Raw genomic sequence first — 10,391 nt, forward strand, 5'->3', positions numbered from 1 at the left:
TTGGTGATTAAGTCCCCATCTGGTGGTCTTTTGTGAAAGTCAAGGCCAAAAGATGATGACCTCTCTCCTTCCCTCAGGCCCAGCTGAAGGTCTTCACCATGGATAGTATTCTGTCTTCACAAAGGGAATGAAAGAGAGGGAAGATCAAGGGAAGATGGGCCAGAATATGTAAAAGGAGAGCTAGAGCATTGCTAGCTAGAAGGACACCCATCATTCAGCAGAAGAGACAGGGAATATTCCTAAAGAAAAACATCCACAAGATCATTCATCTCTGAGAAGAAATCTCTCATGTGTCTCAATGACTCAAAAAAAAAAAATGCAAAACTTACCTCATCCCCTATTAAATAGGGCAAGGGCCCTGGAGCATCGTAAGGAGGCAATAGAACAAGAGGTTAAGCTCTGGGCTCCAGAGCATTTTTCCCCATTCCATTTCATAAATGCTTCATAATTAATGATGTGGAGATGACAATCTCTATCCTATTAGGCCAATTCTTTTGCAGAAATCAATGGTCTGTCAGAGGAAATTCTTTTGGGCAGAGACTGTTTAATCATCTTCATTACCATCATCATTATCGTCATGATAGATAACGGTTATTGAATTCTTATGTGCAAGGCACTGTATATGAAATATCACAGCTCATCCTCCCATCCTTGGAAAATTTTTATTAAATAGTGAATGGCACAGACACTAATCTTTCACATTAAACCAAGCCAGTACCTGTCCACAGATGGTTTTATTTCATGAAGCCCAGCAGGAGACCCACAGAAAGCAGGTCAACAGTAACAAAACCTTTGAGATGGGCAGTACTGAAAAACAAGTTTTTATTTTTGTCTTTTTTTTTTTTTTTTTTTTGTCTTTTCTATGGCCACGCCCACGGCATATGGAGATTTCCAGGCTTGGGGTTGAATCAGAGCTGCAGCTGCCAGCCTATGCCAGAGCCACAGCAACGCCAGATCCAAGCCAAGACTGCAACCTACACCACAGCTCATGGCAACGCTGAATCCTTAACCCATTGAGCAAAGCCAGGGATCGAACCCGCAACCTCATGGTTCCTAGTTGGATTTGTTAACCACTGAGCCATGATGGGAACACCTGAAAAACAAGTTTTTTACATAAGTGATGGAAGAAATTTATAATAGCCTAAGGAGCAGGTTTGAATCCTTCCTCAGGTACTGAAAAGCTATGAGACTATAAGCAAATTTCCCAATCTGAGACTCCATTTCTCCCCTAAAATAAAATAGAATATCTCACCAGAGCTGTGATGACCAGACAATACAGTGGCTAAAAGCATCTTACACAGTAAGCCCCAGAAGAGGGGCCCCAAGGAGAGGTCTACTCCCTCCTCCCCAAGTGGGCATCCAGCACTCCCCCTTTATAGGTCAATGTACTACTGACCAATTTTTTCCTTCTTTTTTAACTGTACAAAGATATTACATTGTTACTATCTTCCCCACACTGGGCATTTCATACTCACCACTGACTTTGTAACTGGAAGTTAGTACCTCAATCTTCCGAATGTATTCATCCCATTGAGACCAACTTTTAGAGGAATCTAATATCCTTCTCTGACTTCAACAGAAAAAAATACATCTTTTAAGCTTTTCTTGATATCCCTAATTTTGATATTGATTTTGTTTTTTGCCTAATCTTGTTATGGATTATTCTATGGTACCATAGTTGAGATGGAAAACTGCTTCTACACTGAGCAGCTTCCACTTGTTCTTCCCTTTTCCAGGAACTTCTCAGAGTGCCAGTTTTGAGCAGTGCTCCCTCCTTCCATCTTTGTTCTTCCCCTTTCCTGCTTTGCCTCAGAAAAACCTCAAATTTCATAACTGTAACTCAAAATAATTCCTGCCCAGAAGATGTCCCTGCGGCCTCTCCTACAGGGTGGTAGTCACAGGCTCTGTGCCAGCTCCTGTCTTTCGTCCTGGGAGGTCTTGTATCCCTCTCCCATATTTGCAGATGTTTTTCAAGTTGTTGAAACCCTCCCCCCCCAAAAAAAAATGTAAGAGACACCTGCCATGTTTATTACTAAATACATACATAACTGACAATTCTTTAGTAGGTTCTCCAGAAGTGTATTCTATATAGCTATTTCAGAATTCCTTTACCTCATCTCTTTTTTGACTTTTCTCTTTGTGGTGACAATGGCTGATTGTGGGACATTTCTCATAGCTTCAGCATTAGGATGGTGGAAAGGATGGATACAAATTTGTTCATTTCTATTGTTGGCCTCGGTAAGAGTATTTATAATATCTTGATTAAAAATATACAATGCGAAATAGACAAAATAAATGGTCAAAATTTGGTTTGGGCTTTATAAAGTAGATTTCATTATCTGGAAACATATGCCCTTTGAAGAATCTAAGAAGTTATTGTTAGGCCTCTACTGAATGCTATTTTTTCTTTATGTACTTTCAAAATTAGCTCTTTTTTTTTTTTGCCTTTTGTTTTTTTAGGGCTGCACCTACGGCATGTGAAGGTTTCCAGGCTAGGGGTCTAATTGGAGCTATTGCTGCCGGCCTATGCCAGAGCCACAGCAATGCCAGATCCAAGCCACGTCTGTGAACTACACCACAGCTCACAGCAACACTGGATCCTTAACCCACTGAGTGAGGCCAGGGATCAAACCGGTAACCTCATGGTTCCTAGTTGGATTCATTTCCACTAGGCCACGACAGGAACGCCTTCGAAATTAACTCTCATTTCAAAAAATGTATTTAAACTTAAAAACAAAAACAAGTCACTCCTTTTTCCTATTCCCCATCCCTGAAAACCACCCATCTATTCTCTGTGTCTATGAGCTTTTTTTTTTTTTAAGATTCTATGTATAAAATCATTAGGTATTTGTCTTTCTCTGACTTATTTTACAACTTAGCACATTGCCCTTATTAGCCATTCATTTTGTCACAATGGCAAGATTTCATTCTTTTTTTTTTTTTCTTGTCTTTTTGCTACTTCTTGGGCCGCTCCCGCGGCATATGGAGGTTCCCAGGCCAGGGGTTGAATCGGAGCTGTAGCCACCGGCCTACGCCAGAGCCACAGCAACGCGGGATTCAAGCCGCGTCTGCAACCTACACCACAGCTCACAGCAACGCCAGATCGTTAACCCACTGAGCAAGGGCAGGGACCAAACCCGCAACCTCATGGTTCCTAGTCGGATTCGTTAACCACTGCGCCACGATGGGAACTCCCAAGATTTCATTCTTTTTTATGTCTGAATAACATTCTATTGTATATGTATGGGTGTGCGTATGTGTATCACAATCTCTTTATCCATTCATCCATTGATGAATGTTTCCATACTTGGCTATGGTAAATAATACTGTAATAAACATAAGGGTGCATATCTTTTTGAATTAGTGTTTTCATTTTCTCTGGATAAGACACTGGGGAATAGAATTGTTAGATGATATAGTAGTTCTATTATTAGTTCTTTTAAAAAGCTCCATACTGTTTTCCACAGCAGTTACACCAATTTACCATCCCACCAATAGCACATAAGGGTCCCCTTTTCTCCACATCCTTGCCTGCATTTGCTTTTTCTAATCTTTTTGATGATGGCCATTCTAACAGGTATGAGGTGATATCTCACTATAGTCTTGATTTGCATTTCCCAGATAAGAATTTCAGGCATCTTTTTATGTGCCTATTGGCCATCTGTACATCTTCATTGGATAAAACGTCCATTCAGATCCCCTACCCATTTTTTTTTTTCTTTCAGGTAGCAGGAAGCACTGGCTATTTATTCTAGTTGGACTTTTGAACATGTTTAACTTTTGCCATTAATATCCATAAAAGAACATGTTTTTCCTTTTGCTGTTTTCCAAAGTGACATGCACATAGAATGGGGAAATTCTGATGGTTGCTTGACCAAACAGTGATAACCGAGATACTCTTAAAAGTGTTTAATTACATATTTTAGTCACACACTTAACATAAGACACTTTCAGCCAGAAGGTAGAGGAAGTGACATCTGAATCCTGTGGTTTCCCACCTCTGTCCTAAAGAATGAAACTGATGTAACTGCTTGGCGTTGACCAAAGCAGGCAATATCTTGACTCTGAAGAGAATATCCAAAACAGAAGAAATGCCCTTCTTTCTCTAGGCCTTTGGAGAAACTTGACCAAAATTATCAATTATTCAAGGTTCCTGTTGAGCAGTGGTGTTTTTGCACGTACTGTCTAGAGAAGTAACAAAATGAGAACTTCCTCATGAGTGCTGACCTGGAATACACTTATTAGCAGATCAGGAACCCTGGACAGCAGTTCAGGCTTATAATTTCCTGTGTACCCCCAATTCACCCTTTTTCCAACTATTATGGCAAATACACTGGGATGGACGTGGCCATGCCTGACAACTTATGCTTAAAGATCCTCTTAAGAAGATTTTCTACTTGAGTAGAAACCCTTCCGTAAAAAGTTAGCAGGTTCTATGAACCTAGAGACAAGACTTAACTGTCCCTCTGAATGCTCAAATTCTAAGTTCCTTTTGGGAAAAGAGCATTAAAAATAACTTGAAGATCTATTTTATTGGCAACTTAGAATGCAAAGTATTTTATTTTGAAACTTATATATGTAAAAACAAAACAGCCTAGGTTAAGTAATAAAGTTTTCCAAAGCTGAATGTGCTCATTCGGAGCTCCTTTTTTCTGCGTAAAGTACGAAAACAACTTCCTAAAACTCCTAGAGAGGAAAACTACTGTTTGGATGATCTGTGATTAGATGAGCTGATAAATCTCAGTTGGTAACACCCCTTTTTTATTCCTTGGTAAAGGTTTAAAAAATTCTAGCACAGATACATTTTTCTAGTCTTACACGGACAATTTCATTCCAAAAGTCTCCTGAGAGGCATATACCATGTACAGGAATCCATCTTCATCCTTCTCGCTTTGGTACACCTCACCATGCCATGTCCGTTCACTAACAGGAAGAAGGCTTGGTTAGCATTGAGCTGTAAGCGCTTCTAATTATCTTGATGAGCTCACTCATCTTGACATGATCAGGCACCAGGAATTTTGTTTTATCCAGGACCGGAAGCTGCTTCTCACCTTTGAATCGTTCTGTTATTACTGGGATTTTGGTAGAATGCTGCTCTCGGATAAGCCGGACATCTTCTACTCTCTGTTCGAAGGTTCAGCACTGTTTGAAGGTTTTCTCCGACGGCAAGTCGCAGCAGGTGTCGGAGCTGCCACCACTGCTACCACCCCTACCCATTTTTTAGTTGGACTGCTTATTTTTTTTGCTATTGAGTCATGTGATTTACATATTTTGGATATTAGCCCTTTATCAGATATGTGATTTACAAATATTTTTAATTCGGTAGTTTCTTTTAATTTTGTTGATCTCCTTTGCTATGCAGAAGCTTTTTAGTTTGATGTAACCACTCTTATTTTTCACTTTTGCTGCTTTTGTATTGGGTATTAGATTCAGAAAAGATCATCACCCAATACCTATGTCAAGGAGCTTACCACCTATGTTTTCTTCCAGTAGTTTTATGGTTTCAGTCTTATGTTCATGTCTTTAATCCATTTTGAGCTCATTTTTGTTTACGGTGTAATATAGTGGTCCAGTTTCACTCTCTGCATGTGGCTGTCCAATTTCTCCAGTACCATTTATTGAAGAAGTTATATTCCCCATTGTATATTCCTGTATATTCTTTTCCCCACTGTATATCCTTTGTTTATTTCTGGACTGACTCTTCTGTTCCATTCATCTATATGTCTGTTTTTATGCCAATACCATACTATATTAATTAATATAGCTTTGTAATATGCTTAGAAATCAAGGAATGTGATACCTCCAGCTATGTTCTTCTTTTTCAAGACTGCTTTGGCTATTGGAGATCTTTTATGGTTTCATACAAATTTTAGGTTTGTTCTATTTCTGTGAAAAATTCCATTGGAATTTTGATAAGGATTGCATTGAATTTGTAGATTGCTTGGGTAGTATGGACATTTTAACAATTTTAATTCTTCCCATCCATGAGCACGACTATCTTTCCATCTACTTGTCTTCAATTTATTTCACTAATGCCCTGGCATTGTCAACATACCAGTCTTCCACTTCCTTGGTTCAATTTACTCCTAGGTATTTCATGCTTTGATATAATTGTAAATGGGATTGTTTTAATTTCTATGATATTTCATCACTGGTGCACAAAAATAAACAGATATTGGTTCATCAGTTCTATATCCTAAAACTTTACTAAATGTGTTTATTTTAGCAGGTTTTTGATAGAGTCTTTAGGGTTTTCTACCTGTGTCATTTGCAAATAGTGACAGTTTTGCTTCTTCCTTTTCAATCTGTGATTCATTTCGTTTTTTCTTATCTAATTGCTCTGGATAGTACTTTTGGTACCATATAACTTCCAATTTTAATTTCTCCCTACATGCCTAAGTTACTCTGTTCTTAGCCTTTGGTGGGGGAGTGAGTAAAAGAAAGACATGTTTTAGATAATTACCCTTCCTTATGTTCCAAATACTTTGTATATGTGTGGGCATTTACAACTAAAACTGAGTACAGTTCTGAAATTATACTCGTTCTCCCTTTCAATGGAAGACTAGTCCTGGATGAAATCTAAAGCAAAGAGAGATCTTTTTAATTGTCCTCACTTCAAGTGTTTCTCTTCCTCTTTGCCTGTCCAAGTAAAACTCATGCTTTCAGGCCATTAAAATTTCACTTTCCATGGAGACTTCCTTGACCAGCCCAGTGCACTCTAACCAGTCCTCCTCCTAACACCTTGCTTACTCATTATGCCATCCAGCTCATAGTTACTCATCTGGACACTTGACATCACCTTGACAAGGTTGTCTCCTACTGGTATTTAATTCTTCAGGTAGGACTTTTCTTCACTGTTCCACTCTCCCTCTGTCCACACATAGAGCTTACACTATCTGTACATTTCACTGTTCATATTCTTGGACAATGAATTTGTAGAGATGTCTGCCCCACCCCCACCATCTATTAAATTAAGTAATTAAACTTAGAGCTTTTGATTCAGTCTGTATGGTGTGGCATACCTGAATGGCTGCACCCTGGAGAAAAAGGACCCTCCCCTTTAACACATATGTACACCCATCCACCCAGAGACCATAACCAAAGGAGAAGTTGCTAGCAGATGAAAAGCTCTTGCCTCCAACTGCCTGCTGTCTCCAGGATGGAATTATTCAGCTGGTTTGGGTGCATAAGACTAACTCTTCAGTCGAAATAAAATTCTACGCTTCCCGAGTGTGAAGAGCTAATAAATCCTTAGTGAATAAGACTTTCTAAATTGAGTTTCTTTTATGAGGCAATTTGTGAACACTCTGGCTTTTTCTACTGGAGCAGAAAGCTGCAACTATAAATATTAACAAGATGGTCAATGGGGCCAGGGATGTTGGGGCAGGAAAACTGGGAATCAAACACAGTTCCTCAACAGGATTACCCAGTTTAGTGTGGTTCCTTGTCATTGTCCCCTGCTCACTAATCCAGGCTGCTTTTAGGGAAATACAATTCCAATAAAGACAAAACAACTACACTCAGATAAAACAAAACAACATCTCATTGTGCTAAAATCCATGGGAACGTGGATAGTAATTCTGTGGTTGATTGACAGCTTAAGGGTCTAACCCCAAGAAAGAGTCTCCTACTAGCTGGGTGTGCCTATGGAATAGTGTATGTGTTGGGGGGTGAGGTGCCAAGAACAGTTGCTGCCATTTTGCATTTTTGTTGGTTTGGGGGAATAAAACCTCAGGTACTTTAATTTTTGAGGGTCAAATAATTTTAAATGTTTTCATTTCAAATAATTCAATTTGGCAGTAGTTCGATATGCCAACAAGTGAAAGAGATGTAGGGAGGCAAAAAGAGGACAGATTTGAGGCCAGTAACATACCAAGCTCAGAGGAGTTGAATGTTTCTGAGTAGCAACTATTATATTTCTGGAAATTTCTACCATGTAATTTCATGAGATTAAAAGTTAGAGAGAACTAAGTTATGTGCCATGTGGTTTACATGGACTTCTTCATTTCATGTTGCTATTACTCCCACTATTACAGATGGAAAACTAAGGTCCAGAAAAGTCACCTTCTAAATATTATGTAATTTTGCAGTTAAAATGGTAGCAATTCAACCTAGGTCATCTACCTCCAGGGAGGGTTTCTAACTGCTGTGTGGTACCAATTTCTACTGCAATGAGTCAACAGACCAAGCATGGTAGTTCTGAAGGAGTTGGAGTCTCCTCAGAGCTCTGGACTGAGGCCCTCACAATGAGGGTGGAGCTCTCTGCTAGGCAGAGGGCCTGCAATGGAGGAGGCATTTCTTGGCAATGGGAACACATTGTGGAATTTGCCAGCCCCAGGAGTCAGGCAACCTGCACTTGTCCTTGGGCCCTTCCCCCAAGAACTGCATAAATTCAGCCTATCTTTAGACTCTGCTTCTACAGAACATGGCAACATAATGCACAAGATAATGAGAAAAGGCCAACTTGGGGCCATGAAGGAGGATGTCCTTTAGAGGTTCCACAGTATTAAGACAAAGCATGAGCATCTCAGAAACCCCCTTCATCTCACAGGTAGATCCTATGTCCTTGCCAAGTGCCTGTGGATTATGAACCTGGGCTGATGCCAATTCAAGGGTTATAACCCATTCCTAGGAAATGGCAGTTCTCACCTTGGGTCAAAGTCTCAGCCAAAGGAGTCTATCACCACAGGGGACAGTAGATGCCCTTTCCTCTATCCACTTATTATCCTGTTTACATCTGCCCTTTTGGACCCTGCCAACCACAAATGCCACTGCTTTGTGGTTAGTGTAGTGGGTTCCCTCGTATCAACTGCTATCAAGTTTCTTATGTCTCCACTCAGCAAAGCTGCCTACTTGAAGAAGGACAACCAAGTTGAGATGCATCATGCACAGGACATGAGCACAACCATCTTTCCACTGCAGTTTGGCCATAGGTGCCAGAGATAGCAGGCTGTCTGATGAAGTGGCACACAGACTTCCAGAGTGGACATACACAGTGTAAGAATGAAGATAAATGAAGGAGAACTTGGTCCATGATGTGTGGACCCTGCAACAAGATCAAGGATACAAAACTGGGTTTGAGAAGGATTTTAAGAGATGTTGGGGAGTTCCTGTCATGGCTCAACAGTAATGAACCCGATTAGTGGCCATGAGGATGTGGGTTCAATCCCGGGCCTCATTCAGTGGGTTAAGGATCCAGTGTTGCCATGAGCTGTGGTGTAGATGGAAGATGTGTCTCGGATCCTGTGTGGCTGTGGTGTAGACTCGCAGCTATAGCTCCAATTTGACACTTAGCCTGGGAACTTCCCTATGCTCCAGGTGCAGCCCTAAAAAGCAGGGGGGTAGGGGGAGAGAGGTTGGTTGAGAGATGTCTTTGGAGAGGGGTTGCTAGTTGTGATTCAGGGATGGAATGTGCTGCCTCTAACAACTCACTTACCGAAGAGTCACATCCAAACATAAGTGGTGTGGTATTGAGCTTTTTCCCCCACATTGATTACAAATCAACTCACTGGGAATACGTCCATGTCTTTCTGGACAATTAGAGCAAAATGGTCCAGTGGGTTCTCTCTCCATCCCCAGCAAGTGCTATTCTTCGCTTATCCCCACATCCCCACTGCAAACACACCACCTGATGGCAGTTTTTTGAAGAGCACTCAGAAATGGAGTAATTTAGCCATTTACTGAGTGGAGCACTCGGTAGATGGAGACCATCACCACCTGGAAGATCAAGATGGGGACTGAGAACTCTCATCTCTTTAATCTGCTTTCCAACCTGTCCTTGGGCTCTGCGGGGTATGATTTGAGGGTGCTTCCCACAAACCCTCCTGCTCCTAAAACTTTTCCCCTTCTCATTGGCCTGCCTCACAGTGGGGATCTCATCATTCTTTTGTCATAACCACATGGTAGAATTAAAATATCCTGAGAAAGGCAGATAGTTTATGTTCAACATTAGCACATTATGAATTTTTGTATTTCTCAAAATTTTAATTTATGATTATTTAACACAATCACATGTATGACTAAAACAAATCAAAGTAATTATAACATTGAACATGCTTTTATAAAAAAATAAACACACCTTTCAGAACTCTGATCCTGTCTCAAAGGGTTCACACACCCACCCTATCCTATCATCTTGGTTGAGCCTCATCTTAGAAACTGTCTGAGAACATAGTTTATGAAGTAAAAGTCAAACTGCTTAGTACTGGTTGGTCAGAGTGGAGGGGGGGAGTGGGAGTATGTCTGCTCAGGTCCATACCAAAATAATGGAGTGTCATCTGGGAAAAGCAATCTTCAGCCAAGGAGACATAGGAGGCATGTTGGGACCTTAGGGTTTAATTTTCTAACTCCTGCTACAGAATCATATTTCTTCCTAAAAGGATAGGGAATGA

At 40.5% G+C, this 10,391-nt stretch overlaps 1 pseudogene; it reads right to left on the reverse strand.

Moving 5' to 3' along the window:
* On the reverse strand, positions 3,185-5,238 carry LOC110260102 (annotated as a pseudogene).

The sequence above is a fragment of the Sus scrofa genome, chromosome 3 (genome assembly GCF_000003025.6).
Source record: "Sus scrofa isolate TJ Tabasco breed Duroc chromosome 3, Sscrofa11.1, whole genome shotgun sequence".
Taxonomy (NCBI): domain Eukaryota; kingdom Metazoa; phylum Chordata; class Mammalia; order Artiodactyla; family Suidae; genus Sus; species Sus scrofa.